This window comes from Ambystoma mexicanum, chromosome 5p, assembly GCF_040938575.1.
Source record: "Ambystoma mexicanum isolate Mex_15411 chromosome 5p, UKY_AmexF1_1, whole genome shotgun sequence".
NCBI lineage: Eukaryota > Metazoa > Chordata > Amphibia > Caudata > Ambystomatidae > Ambystoma > Ambystoma mexicanum.
Window position 1 is genome coordinate 471,587,269 of NC_090930.1, and position 13,500 is coordinate 471,600,768.

The window sequence follows — 13,500 nt, forward strand, 5'->3', positions numbered from 1 at the left end:
CCAATCTAAGCTTTAGTTTATGACCAACTAGCTGGGATACCCGGCGTTGTCCGTGTCCTGATCGAGTGGTGTCTCATGTGCCCTGTGGTCGGCAAGTCGTGCTGCTGTTTGTTGTTGGGTTTCAGAAGCTCTTGATATTGATTTTCGCTTTGCATCAGATGGAGCTTTTCCCAGTGATATTTGGATTTTGTGCATCATGTTTCAGTCACTCAATGGCTTCAGCACATTTGAGAAAATGTCCAAGAGAATTGATTGTGCTCTCTTCTTTTTAATGAACTTAAGTAAACTGTAACCTTGCCATTTTTCATATTTGGAGTGGTGTGATAAAAAAAAAAGTTACTTTAAAATAAATTCCCTTTAAAAAGGTCTCAGAGTGAATTTTTTGCATTCAAACATAGACTACAATGTTGCCCCAGAGAAATGGCGAATCCATGCAAAATTTGGTAGCAGTGGGTTCAACTGTATGGATTTGTATAGCCGAACAAACATATACACACACATTAACTTTTTTGTTTGCATATACGATTTTTGCATCTAAACATAGACTACTATCTTCCCCAAGACAAAAGAGGAATCCATGCTAAATTTGGTAGACGTGGGTTCAAAGGTGTGGATTTGTATAGCGGACAAACATACACACACACACATACATACACATACATACATTCAGCTTTATATATAAAGATGTAAAGAGGTGGGGAAGCTATTCATTGGTAGAGCCGAGCCATAACTGGCAATGGGAGTCTGGCCTAGGGAGCAAAGGCAAATCCAGACTGGGGTTGGGGAGGAGAGCATGCACAGCAAGACGCAGCAATACTGAACGCTGAAAAGGCTGTATACCTTTGCCGCGCCAGTTGCAGTTTTAGGGGATGCAGTCTTCCGCCACACATATGCCTCAGGCACCCCTGGCGCTCTGCCCAAAGACAAGACAAACAAATCCCAGAAGTGGAGTCAAACTTCAGGAAAAGAAGCAGGCCAGGCCAGCAGGCTTCTTTGGGGGTTAGTCTCTGGAAGACAGAAAGAAAAACACGAGGATTCTGGGTAAGGTATGGAGTTTTATGAACAGGATGAGGAAGGCAGAGGAGTAAAAAAAGAAACATTTTGAGATTCTTTTGCTGGGCAGGTCGCCCTTCATAGAGTACGCACTGGGATGAGGGTGCTGGATGTGGAGGTAATGGATTTCTTGGTGCCATGGAAAGGTTTTCACAGAATAACGCAAGTCCCACCCATCACCCACAAACCCTAACTCACGCTGCTTCTTCAACCCCACAGGAGGTAAAATCTGAGAGTAAACCTGTTTCATTTCCAGCAAAAAAAACATAATTGAATTCACTGATGCAAGTTACACCACACTTTAACAGGAAGTGGACTGAGCTCAGAGATGCCAGATGGAATGAAGAAGGTACAACGATGCCTACAATGTGTCTGTGGGAGAAGAACACTGGAAGACTGCAATTATAATTATGAGACGGTGATGATAAACCATGCTTATAAAACCTATACAAAATGTATAAAAAAGGAAAGGCAGTCCTCACCATTGTATATTCATCCTTTTTTCTATTTCATCTCTCCTCTGAAAATAATAAGTTTAGATATTTTTTCAATTACTTGTATATAACAGATTCTGAAAGTGCATTCACTTGGCAGGCAAGCCGCGCGAAAATGCGTACTGACTGAAAGTGGGCTTGCAGCCAGAGAGAGGCCTGGTGATCCGGGCTGTTATTTTGATGTCTTTTCATTCCCTGGTTTAAGACATTGCTTTAACCTGCTTTCTTTTTTCACGGGAAGGGGTTAATTCATTTGCTGTTTTGAGCAAACATGCCAATTGACCTGCTCCGAACACGTCTGCCTTGATTTCAAGCTTCACAAGCCAGCCCTGCTGCTAAGTGGCAAAAATGACATACTCCGTGGAACGAAACCGAAAATCAATCATCCGCACGGCTCTGCTGCTTGCCCCAGTCACTTTCATTCAGTGGCGGCTCAGAAACGGACTTTCCCTCGGCCGTTAGTGGATCTCTTTCGGCTTGTCTCGATAAATCTATTAAGCACTGGAGCTCAAAATGAGCTTCACTTGCAAGGTGTCAAACAAATCAAGCGAGATCTTCAGAATGAAATCTACCTCGCCATCCCGCCCCTCTACATTTCTTCAATGTGCGACATTAACTTTGCTCGTGAAGTAGGAGACAGATCTTATGTTTTGGATTGGTTTCGTGAGGCACTCACATATATTAGACTCAACTCTTCTTGGTGCACGCATGCGCATGCGTGTAAAGTGTTAGCTGCACGGTTGCAGTGCTCCAGAGAGACAATGGACCAGCATTTCTAGGAAGAGAAGCAAAAGACATGAGACAACATGGCTGTAATGGGCGTCACCCAATCAATGATAGACACTCAAAGAAAAGGCAGGCTGCTCAAAGGGTGTTCTAGTTTCTGTCACACATCAAGGGATTCCCAGTGCAGGTGCAAAGAATGGGCTGATCGGACCCCACACAAGCTTAGTATTTGCCACACTGGAGCTCATACACCAGTTCCTGTACATTGCAAACATATCTCCTTGGTGCATTTTTATTCCGTTTGCACTCTGAAGTGAACGAGGGGAGGGCACAATGAATTTCTAATTGCAAATTGAGATGTCAGGTAGTGTTTACAAAGGAGTCTTATGAAATGGGCCGGCTTGTTGCTTGTGTAAAAAGCCAGAGGATTCCATAAGAATCCACAACATTTATGCCATCATGAAAACGTCATGCTGGTGTAAATGCTGTTGTATTTGTCTGATGTAAAGGAGGGGGGGATGGTTAGTCTGTTCCATGCCCCCTCTCACCTTACAAATTGACCAACATGTGGATTAACATACAATTCTTGCACAAACGTTTACGCATGCATTTTTACGCATTCAGTATGCACTTCTCTGCAACAAACATGACCCCAGTAGGCTAGGGTAACAGTATTTAGATGAGTTTTGCATTATGAAGAGATTTTCACCAAACAAAACAACCATGACGCAGGTTCTAAAACAAGTTTGTGGCAATTTGCATAGGAAATTCAAGCTTTGAAAACGATAATATATTTGTCGACCGTGGATCAAATTGCACACATCTTTGCAATACATTGGAAGGTGGACGATGGAAAGTTTATGCCAGTTTATCGAGCGTTGCCCTATTTATAAGCATATGAAAGGGTACTCAAACTATGGAGAATCCAAGATAACCATAGACATGCAAATAATGTATGGCTTTTAATTCTGATACGAACACTTTTTCACAAACTCTTTTTTCATTTCAAACACGCATTTTCATGCATGATTTGAAAATAAGCAGCATTTTTAAACAAAAAAGCCTTGTATTCAACACCAAAAATGTATATTAGTCCATGTGATCTAAATAAGTACTTTTATCCATATCATAAATGTACTTGCCTAAGACACTGTGTAAGTATGATTTGCTAATGCCAAGAATTCACACACGTGTTAAAACATATAGGTATGCATACATATTTTGAACATTTTTCAATTTGTAAAATAAAATATACAAATATACCTTTAAAGCTAAAAATACCAAGTTTATGTTAACAATCCTTTGAAAACTTGGTTAGCTTCCAAAGAAATTATTTTAATTTCTCTTGTGTATCCTAGTTGTCTGTACCAAAGACAAACTCTGCCTTCGCTGTACCTAGGGCAAATTGAGCTGTTCGTATTGCTAATCTATCTCCATCTGTTGACAGTGTAGATAGTAGGATTATTAAAGCCGCACTTTTGAACACCAGGTCTTTGAGCAAGCATGCTATGACGTTCATGATTACATAATGGAACACAGTCTAGACATACTATGCTTGTCAGAGACTTGGCTTAAAGACTCCAATGCCAGTGGGCCTACAATGGACCTGTAACTCCTGAGGGATATCACTTCTACTCCTGGAACCGAGAGCATGGCAAAGGGGGAGGTGTCGCTACCCTGGAGAGGAAAGAATATCACCCCCTCAATTAATTGCAATGACTGTGAAATTCTTCATCTTAAATTAAATCCTACCTATAATAGTTGCATCAATATTATTCTTCGATATCGTCACCCAGAAGACATGCCGAATTTAAGCAACAATATTGTCCCATTGCTACTAGGACCTTTAAACAGACCCAACTGTGCAATTCTGCTTTTGGGTGGTCTAGTTGGCACCACTGCTGATAAGGATGCCAAACACTTGGAACAAAATCTTAACAACATCGAGACAGCGAACCTAAATATAACAAAGGGAACATCTTGGACTGGGTCACATCACGAAACCTTAAGATTGACATAACAGCACCAGACCATGTATTTGGTCTGACCACTCCTTTGCCGAGTTCCACATGTTGCTCTAGGACAATTTAAAAAAACATATGAACACTCCCAAGAATGTCTTCAATCAGAATTGCAGGTCAATTCACGCCAGGACATTCAGGAATGTACACACAAGCTTCTAGAGTCCACCTCAGACTCTTATTCCCCATGATTTTAGCCACTGCGTGTAGGACGCACATGTCTCCCATGTTACCTTGTATTGCCCCCATAACAAATAAATCAATTAGGGATGGCATTTGCCATAACAGTTGGTTTAAATCAAATGGCAGAAAACCAGTTCAGAGGCACTTAGAACTGTATGGAAAAACTATGAAAGGTCATATAAGTTAGCCATCTGCAAAGCTAAGAGAGACAACCTCAATGAACAGATAGATAGTACTGGAAATACCACTAAACAACTTTTTGAAATACTAAAAAATGCTGGAAAAGCTTAAAGCACAGGTACAGCTCTTTAATCCAACATATCTAGCATGCTCTGACTCAACAAGCATTTGCTGACAAAATTACTGCTACCCCGGGAAAATTGAAAAAAAAAGATCTGGTGGCTGATCCTTATATAAATTAGTGTGACTCTCTTACCGACCTACAATGTCATCTTCAAAACCCCAAGCAAAATTCAAATTCCTCAGTTTTTGTATTTGGGCCCAATACATTGGCAGAAATGGAACAAGTCTTGAGTGAAATGCACCCCACCTCCTGTTTTGGAGATGCCATCCCATCCAAAATGGTCTTAGAAAACAAGAGAATGTTCTCACCTTTCCTTGTGAGGTTTGTAAATGCATCTTTTAAACACGACTGCGTCCCGGACTCTGGAATAGCGGTCACAGTCACCCCATTAGTATAGAAAGTGAGATTAAATCCTAAAGAAGCGACAAACCTCAGGCCTATCAGCAACACCTTTTTTTTGCTACAAAATAACAAAGTAGCAACAGCTCAACTTCAAGAATATTAAAACTCCACATCTAAGCTGCACAAACGACAATTAGGTTTTTGCTCAGGCCATAGCATTGAGAGTGCTCTGCTAGACTTACAGACGCACATCATTGACATTCTGGATAAGAGCAAAACTTGGCTGGTGGTATTACTGGATCAGTCAGCAGCCTTTGACCGCCTAGACCATGAGCACCTCTTAAACGCTCTTACCTTTGCAGGTAACTGTTCACAGAACGTTGTGCACTGGATTTGTTCTTTTTAAGTAACCAGAGGTCTACGGTTCGCTGAGGAGATGCTACCTCAGACTCTACCTCTATTTTACTTCAAGGTGCATTTGTGTCGCAGGCATTGTACAACATCTCCATAAAGCCACTCTGTGACCTCTTAACTGAGATGGGTGTGCAATTCACCAATTACGCTGATGACACACAATTGATGCTTGAGCGTGACGTAGTCTACGAAACGGATGCTACTAACTTCACGCATATTTACAAGATCATCAAACACTGGATGTCTGCCCACTGGATGTGCCTCAACCACTCCAAGACAGAGCTCTTAATCTTTGGTTCAGCCCAGGCCGGAGCCAAACTAGACCACAAATATTCAAGCTTTGCAATTCAGGAGTGTAACATCCAAATACTTGATCAAGTAAAAGATATCTGTGTTCACTTAGAAACCTCACTTGGCACTGATGCTCACACCAACTACATCGCTAAAAGCGGTCAATACCATCTTAGACTTCTTAGGCAAGTTAAAACCTTTCTCACTGAGAAAAATTGCCCATGCCATTACCTTACCCAGGATTGACTACTGTAACGCACTTGTAATGGGTGCAAGTAAAGGCTGCCTGCACAGGCTTCAAGGCATACAAAATTATGCTATTCTCATAGCAAAAGTTGCTCCCCATAGAGCTCACATCTCTACCATTAGAGAAGACATGCACTGGCTACCAGGGGCCACCCAAGTACAATTCAAGGTAGCCACGTTATCACACAAATGCCTATATGGCAAAACCTCCATCTAACAGAAGGACAAGTTATATAGATATGAGTTTAAGAGGGCCCTTGGATTCAGTAACACTGGTTTGCTCTACTGCCCAAGAACCAGATAGGCCAAGGGAAAAGGTAGATCTTTTCCAGTTCTGGCAGCTTCCACTTGGAATACCTTGTTGCTGAATTTAAGACAGGCATCCAATTTCCTCTCTTTTTGAAAAACTGCACTAACTAGGTCTTTTTACTGGACAACTCTTTTTTCTGCTGACCCTGTCTCTGATTTTCTTGTCCTGTGTGGTGTTGGGAAGGGGACAGCCCCGTCCCACCCCGCTAGGTGCTTTAAAGTGAGGTGAGATGCATTTGAGGCACTGTGAGGGGCCAGGTGCGAGGGGGGATTGTGAGAGGGACACTGTCCCTTCTAACAGGACCACATTTTAATATAACCAAGTATAGTCTAACTATATAACACAGTCTAAGGCGCGAGCAGCATTGCTATTTAGCGCATATTTTTGCAATCATAGGTATAAGGGAATGCCTGCACTGTAAATGTGACATTGCATGAACTAGACCCAAATTCACGAGACCACAGAAATCGCCAGCCATGCCCGAGCTCCCATGACGAGAGCTCATACCCCCAACCGCCTATTCATTGTTCTAACAGTGTTGCAAAGATGAGTTATTTAACCAGGAGAAATGTGCCCTACAAGGCTGCGATTAGTAACTGGTGCCTGGTGCGCATATTATCTCACACTGGCCAAAGCATGACCCAGCCCATTCCCGGGCAACCATGAGTTATAGCCTGTATAACTGACTAAACCTTATGATCCCTAAATTCGATGGCACCAGCTGACCTTTTACCACCAATACCAAAGTAACTTGTCTTGAAATGTTCAAAGAGGACGGACAGGGCATATCGTTGAAGTGACAATTGAAGGAAAACTTGAGGGCAATGATCTCTCACATCACTGCTGCCGTCAATGCCTCCTTTATGGAAGGGGTGATCCCATCCACACTTAAACACGCCCTTGTGGTCCCATTATTAAAGAAACCCTCACTCGATCCTGAGGTACAGCTGTACTACCGTCCTATTTCTTTACTCCTGTTTCTCATGAAACTGTTGGAAGCCTTGTCTGCCCCCATGCTCACCACTTTACTAGGATCTATGTCCTATTTTGATTTATTTCAGTCTCACTTTCAGCCTGGTTGGGGAACTGAATCAGTCTTGAACTCAGTGCTCGATGACCTGGCTCGCTTGGTGGACCAGCGGGGTGTCGGCGCAGTTGTTCTTTTAGATCTGTCGGCTGCGTTCAACACCGTCGACCATCCCATGCTGATATTCCGGCTCTCTATGGCCGGGCTGTCTGGTAAACTTCTGGACTGGTTCATTTCCTTTCTGGCTGACCGCTCAGAATCAGTATCACTCCCTCCTTTTCGTTCCAGCCCAGTGTTATTATCTTGTGGTGTCCCGCAGGGGTCTGCCAGCTCCCTGATTCTATTCAACCTGTACATCAGGCATCTTTTGTCCCTCATCCACTCCCAAGGCTTCCGATACTGTTCTTACTCCGACGACATTCACATTTTGGTACGTCTTGACCTTAATCATGCCAATACGGCCAGTCGGTTTAGGCTATGTCTTCAGGGGGTCGGGAATGGATGTCATTAAATTGGCTCAAATTAAATGGTAGCAAGACAGAGGTGTCGGTGGTTGGCACCACCTCACCTCTTCTTTACTGGACTAATGACTGCTGGCCAGCTTCTCTTGGTCCCCTCCCGGCCCCTGCAGCATCCGCAAAGAATTTTGGGGTTGTTATTTCCTCCTCTCTTGCGATGGATGCCCAGGTAGCGGCAGTATGTAAGAGCGGACATTTTAAATTACACGTACTTAGGAAAGTCCTCCCGTTTGTACCAGAAAAATGTTGTACTCCGGTTGTAGCAGCACTCATTTTGAGTGGTCTAGACTACTGCAACTCACTGTATCTTGCCTAGATCCGTTATGTAATTCATCGGCTAGCTACAGCTGCTGCAGAATACTGCAATGAAAGCCATCCTTCAGCCTCCTATTGGAGCCCACATTACCCCTTTGCTGAGGCAACTTCACTAGCTTCCGGTGGACAAGAGGATATTATTTAAATCCCTGTTTATGGTCCACCGGGCTTTCAACGGCCTGGGGCCAGAATATATTCAGGAAAAGTTCCCCCATTATGTTCCAACATGGTGTCTCTGCTCACACTCTGCTTTTCTGGTTATGGTCCCTTGTTTTAGACTGACCCGTACTGGCGGCCGCGCCTTTTCGGTGGCCTTCGCCAAGGCCTGGAATGCTATCCCCCCAGCATTGGGGTCAACAACTGATCACCTCACCTTTCGGCGTATCCTCAAAACATTGTTTTAAATTGCTGCTTTGGTAACTATGTACTCAGTCTAGCGCCATGGTCCCTCCGGGTGTTTGTGCGCTCTTTAAATGTGTTTAACATCACATAACATAGCAATCATGTGATTTATATTGTGAGGTGCTGGGAGGGATACATTCTAGTTTAAAATGAGGGTGGAGACCTTGGAGCTGGATGGCATGGAGGAGAGTGAGTGAAATGTGTGTGTGAAGGTTAGAATGCCCCAGAACGTCCTTTGTTTCAGTTTTATAGCCTGCCAAGTGCACAGCGTGAATGATAAAATATTTGTATCGTAGAAGTATAATTAATTTGCTTTCTGACCTTTGACGTGAGAAGATGAGCCCTGCAGCACTCATATGATGGAAGACGGACAGACTGGGCTCGGACCAATAGATGGGCTGTCCCCATGGGTTAGGGTGGAACGTGTATAGGGTCCATCCAATCAGCCGCACAGGTTTTTACTGCAAGTTGTTGCGTCATTGTGATGCTGTGTATCTTTAAATGTTTCTGTGTGTAACTCTTTTCGCCAGAATGTTCTTGGCAGCAGAGTTCTTTGCTGTTGCTCTCATCTACGTGTGAGATTATAACTTGTTATCCTTACAAAATCGACTTGGGCCTTTCTTCCCTATCGGATTGTATTCTCTCTGGTGTGAGTATTTAGGGGCCTGCCTTCAGTGTCTATGTGCACCCTGATGCCTGCGGGCTATGTCACGATATAAGTACATAAACAAATACAAAAATAAAAGTAGCCTGTGCACTCTCTGGGTGTCAAGAGTAAGACATTAGCAGATATCACCCAGTTAATCCTGCCGGGTGCACAAACTCGCTCTGTTTACTAGTGACAGTGTGGCATGCACACTCCTACTAGAAAGGTACCTATTGCCATTTTGGCAGCATACTATTTGCACTGGATGTTTCCATCCTGAATAAGGTGGTATAACAAGATAAGTGCCACTGTAACCGGTTGGAATGAGCAGAATTTGGTTTGGCTTCATTTGTGTCAAATTATGGTTTTCAATGGAAGTCGAAAGAGCAGATTAACAATAGCGCATCGACTGACTTGAGTGTGGGCTTGACATAATTTGGTTCAAAACGTTTTTACATGTTGTTGATGCCTGATAAGTAGTGACATGAGTGGAATACAAGGGAAACAGTGTCAATAGGTGTAATTAAATTGTGCACCTTTGTATTTATATAGTTCACGTAATACCTTTTTGCTCTTTTTCTAGTTTTTTCTTATTGGTTGAACAATCTGGTCAGTAGATAAATAAAAGTAGAGGTACCAGTCCAAGACTATTCATTTTAATGTTCTGAGGTGATAGACAGTTAGGGAGAGTTCATTGCGTTGTTTTTCCTAGATAGGTGGTACATCACCGCAGGTTATGGGTAGCCACTCAATGAGGGTATTTGTATGTCAATAGGGACAATGTCCTAGTTGTTAGGTTGCATACATTTTCGTATTCCATTGTGGAACGCCAACAGTTAGAGGAGTGAGTTGAGATGCGTTGCCACAGGAGACAGAGAATTGGTGAGGTACAAGGTAGGATTCACTCTATGCAAGGGCTCAATCTCAAATCGCAAGAAGAACGAGAGTATTAGATCAGAGTGATCAACAGTGTCAAAGGCAGCAGGCAGATCAAGAAGAATTAGGATAGAGCATAGGTTGGAGTGCTTAGCAGAGGCAATGAAATTGGACAAAATTATGAGAGCACTTTCCGTGGACTGACTGGAGCAGAAACCTGTTTGTAGGAGGTCTTGAAGGTTGTGGATGTCTAAAAGATTGGTAAAATGGTTGAACTCAACTCTTTTGATTGTCTCTGCTTGGCAAGGTAGAGATATATTCCCTTTATGACTCTGTTTTTCAAGTACCTCTATATCTCTCTCTCTTTTATTCAGATCATTTCAATTAATGAATATTGAAGTTGTGCTTTTCTCACTTTCAGCTTTCTCTTTTCCAGGATACATTATCTCACATTTCCTTGCATTCGTACAGTTCAGCTTCATTAAGGAATTTACATTTCCTTTAGCCTCCCCTTCAGGGAATTGGATTGTTTTCTTTCTCAGGCTGTTAAAGTTCAACATTGCAACAAACATCCTCTGACGGCTTTCTCTGTATCACTGAGATGAATTAGCCAGTTTATATCCTTTTTGCTCTGGATCTTCTGGTGCCTCATCGGTTTCCTGTTACTTTCCTCTTTATCGGACAATTTCTCTGGGATTCTTACAGGCTTCTCATTGGTTTGGCTTCTTCAATGCATAGCCGCTCTGCTTTCTTCAGCGTCTCTCACATTTATTCTTTGTTCTTCCGCTCTGCAACTCTGTAGGGTAATGTGGAGCCACGTAGCTTGCTGCCTCCACCCACTGGCAGTATTTACGCTGTTGTATGGGCCTGCTACGCACCACAATTCTCCTGTGGTCAAACAACCACCACGTCTCAAGCCCTCCTTTGCTTGCACCTTCTCAGGCTCTCGGTTTCGTAAGCCCCACTCAGCTTGTTCCTTCTCAGCCTTGCGGCTACACTGGCTTCTCAGCATTTTCCATGATACCTCCCAGCAAGTTTGTATCTTGCGGGCTCTGCCTCCCATTGTGGATCAGCCTCCTCTTGGTGTCACGTAACCAGGAGACCTTCACTGCTTGGCAACAACGTATTCTATAGCTTTTCATCCCTCTTCTCACTTCATGTCTGGAGAGTCTTTATATTTCAACCCACTCATCTCAGTGGATTGGATACTTCAGCTTACTCTTCCTTTCCAATAATAGCATCTGTGAGCTTCTTAGATATTGTGGTTTGACAGTCCCATATATGCATTCATGTTTTCTGGTGTAGGGAGTTCCTCACAGGGGGAGTGGGAGTGGTTCACCCTTGGGGGGAAGGGAGGAATTCCCTCAATTCATCACAGAATGCAGGGAAATTCAATTCAGAACTGGGACACAGGTGCAAATATCCCACATTCCTGTGTTCCTTCTAAATATTTCCAATACAAAGTGTTGTAGCTAAAGAGCCCTAACTCCCCCCCCCCCAAGGGCCACTTTGGCCTCAGCTTCAGAGTACAGTAAATAAGGAGATTAGACACAGACTGATGGGTAAACCTAGCTTTGCGTATTAGATAGAAAATACTCAGCATACAGTGATCAGCTGTTGATCAGGAAAATACAGCAGGTTAAGTGGCGAGCAGTTGGCACGCAGAGGTCTCAAGGGACAGCTGTTAGAGTGCAGGTTTTATACCGTATCCTATGCAATTACTAATATATTATAGCATTTGCACAATGGTCAGAGGTACTTGGCATGAAATTGCAGAAATCTGGCAATAGCTGGCATCATATCACTCGTGACATTGTGACGAAGCCTTGCAGGTACATTGTGTTGTAATATGGATAAGCGGCGTTAGCAGAAACCCTACTGTTATCTACCATATATTTTGCTAATGCTACTAGAGAGCAAATGGATGAGAAGGTCTCATGTGTCCCTTTGCCTTATTGCAGGGTCGTGGTCTAATCTGCTCTAGACGGGGTGTGGGCATGTCAGAGGAGCTGAGTGCAGAGGGAGGCAGAGGGAGCATAATGTAGCATAACATAGCATAAAAATCCAGCCACATTAACACCCCCGTTTGGTCGTCCCTGAGACAGGACCTAGACCACAGAAATCAGGATTGGGGCACAGCATCAATCAAAGATACTTAAGTACACAAGTGACCTAGGAATAGGGTGGATAGGCACGGGGATTGTCACAGAAAGAATGTTGCTTCAGAGACATAGATCATCGGCCTCTAAGGTTCCAAATGAAAAATTCATACAATTTGGTGCTGGACATTTGTCCTAACAAATCTACCATTTCCTGTTCATTGGAAGTACCTTTGGAGGTGTCCTCCTTAATTCGTAGTGACTCTATTTCAAGTGTCAGCAGCCTGGCCTCGGCTGGAAAGTGAGACACATGTTTTGCACAGCATAGCAGAAGGCAGCCAATAAGAAAAACTATAATTGCAAAGGAAAACATGATAACAACAATGATTAAAATACTATGCAGAATGGAAGAGTGCTGTGAGACCAATAATGCAATAGCATCATAATTTCTAGCTTTAACAGTCCAACCCTACGGAGATTGGGGCCTGGTGCCCAATGTTCCAAAGAGTATAGGTCAATACAGGACCCGGTAGATAGGAGAGATGGTGATGAAAAAATTCAGGATCCCTGCAAAAATAATGATGACAGATGCGTAGAGCTGGAAGAAATCAACTGAGGCACTAGGCACATTCTGCTGTCCCCCAAAACACCTTGGGCTGCAGCACATATGCACCTACTCTCCATGTGCGCAGCGTTATTGTAGCTGCTTGGTGACAAAAACCTTTCAGAGCAATGGGAAGCCCATAGGAGACAGGTGTAGAACACTTTTAAGAGAGATGAGCCACCTGAAGGAGGTGCAGCAAACTTTTGATAGCGATGGGTCACCCGTAGCAGACAGATGCAGCAGTGGCGTGCTTCTGTAGGTGTGGTTCAAATGCTGATGTCAGGTGAGATGGTGGTCACACTCCACAAGATGTACATTGGGACTTGTAGCGTAACTTTGTCATCGAGGAGTGCTGGATGCAGAGTCACCAGGGCTGTAGCTGCTGGGACCCCAGTGTGCAGCTGAAGAGGGGTGTTGTTATCCTGTACCCCTGCAGATTGCAGCTTTGCCGTGTCTTTGATGCTGGCAGATGGTGGGTTGTCTTTGTCCTAGACCTCTTGCTGTTCTTCATCATTGATTGGGGGTTTTGTTTTCACACAGTGGCTGGCGTGGACCCAGGAGTCATGGCCTCTAAAGTGTACGGCAGTGTGGGTTGTCAGAAGTATCTGGAAAGGACCCTTCCAACACGG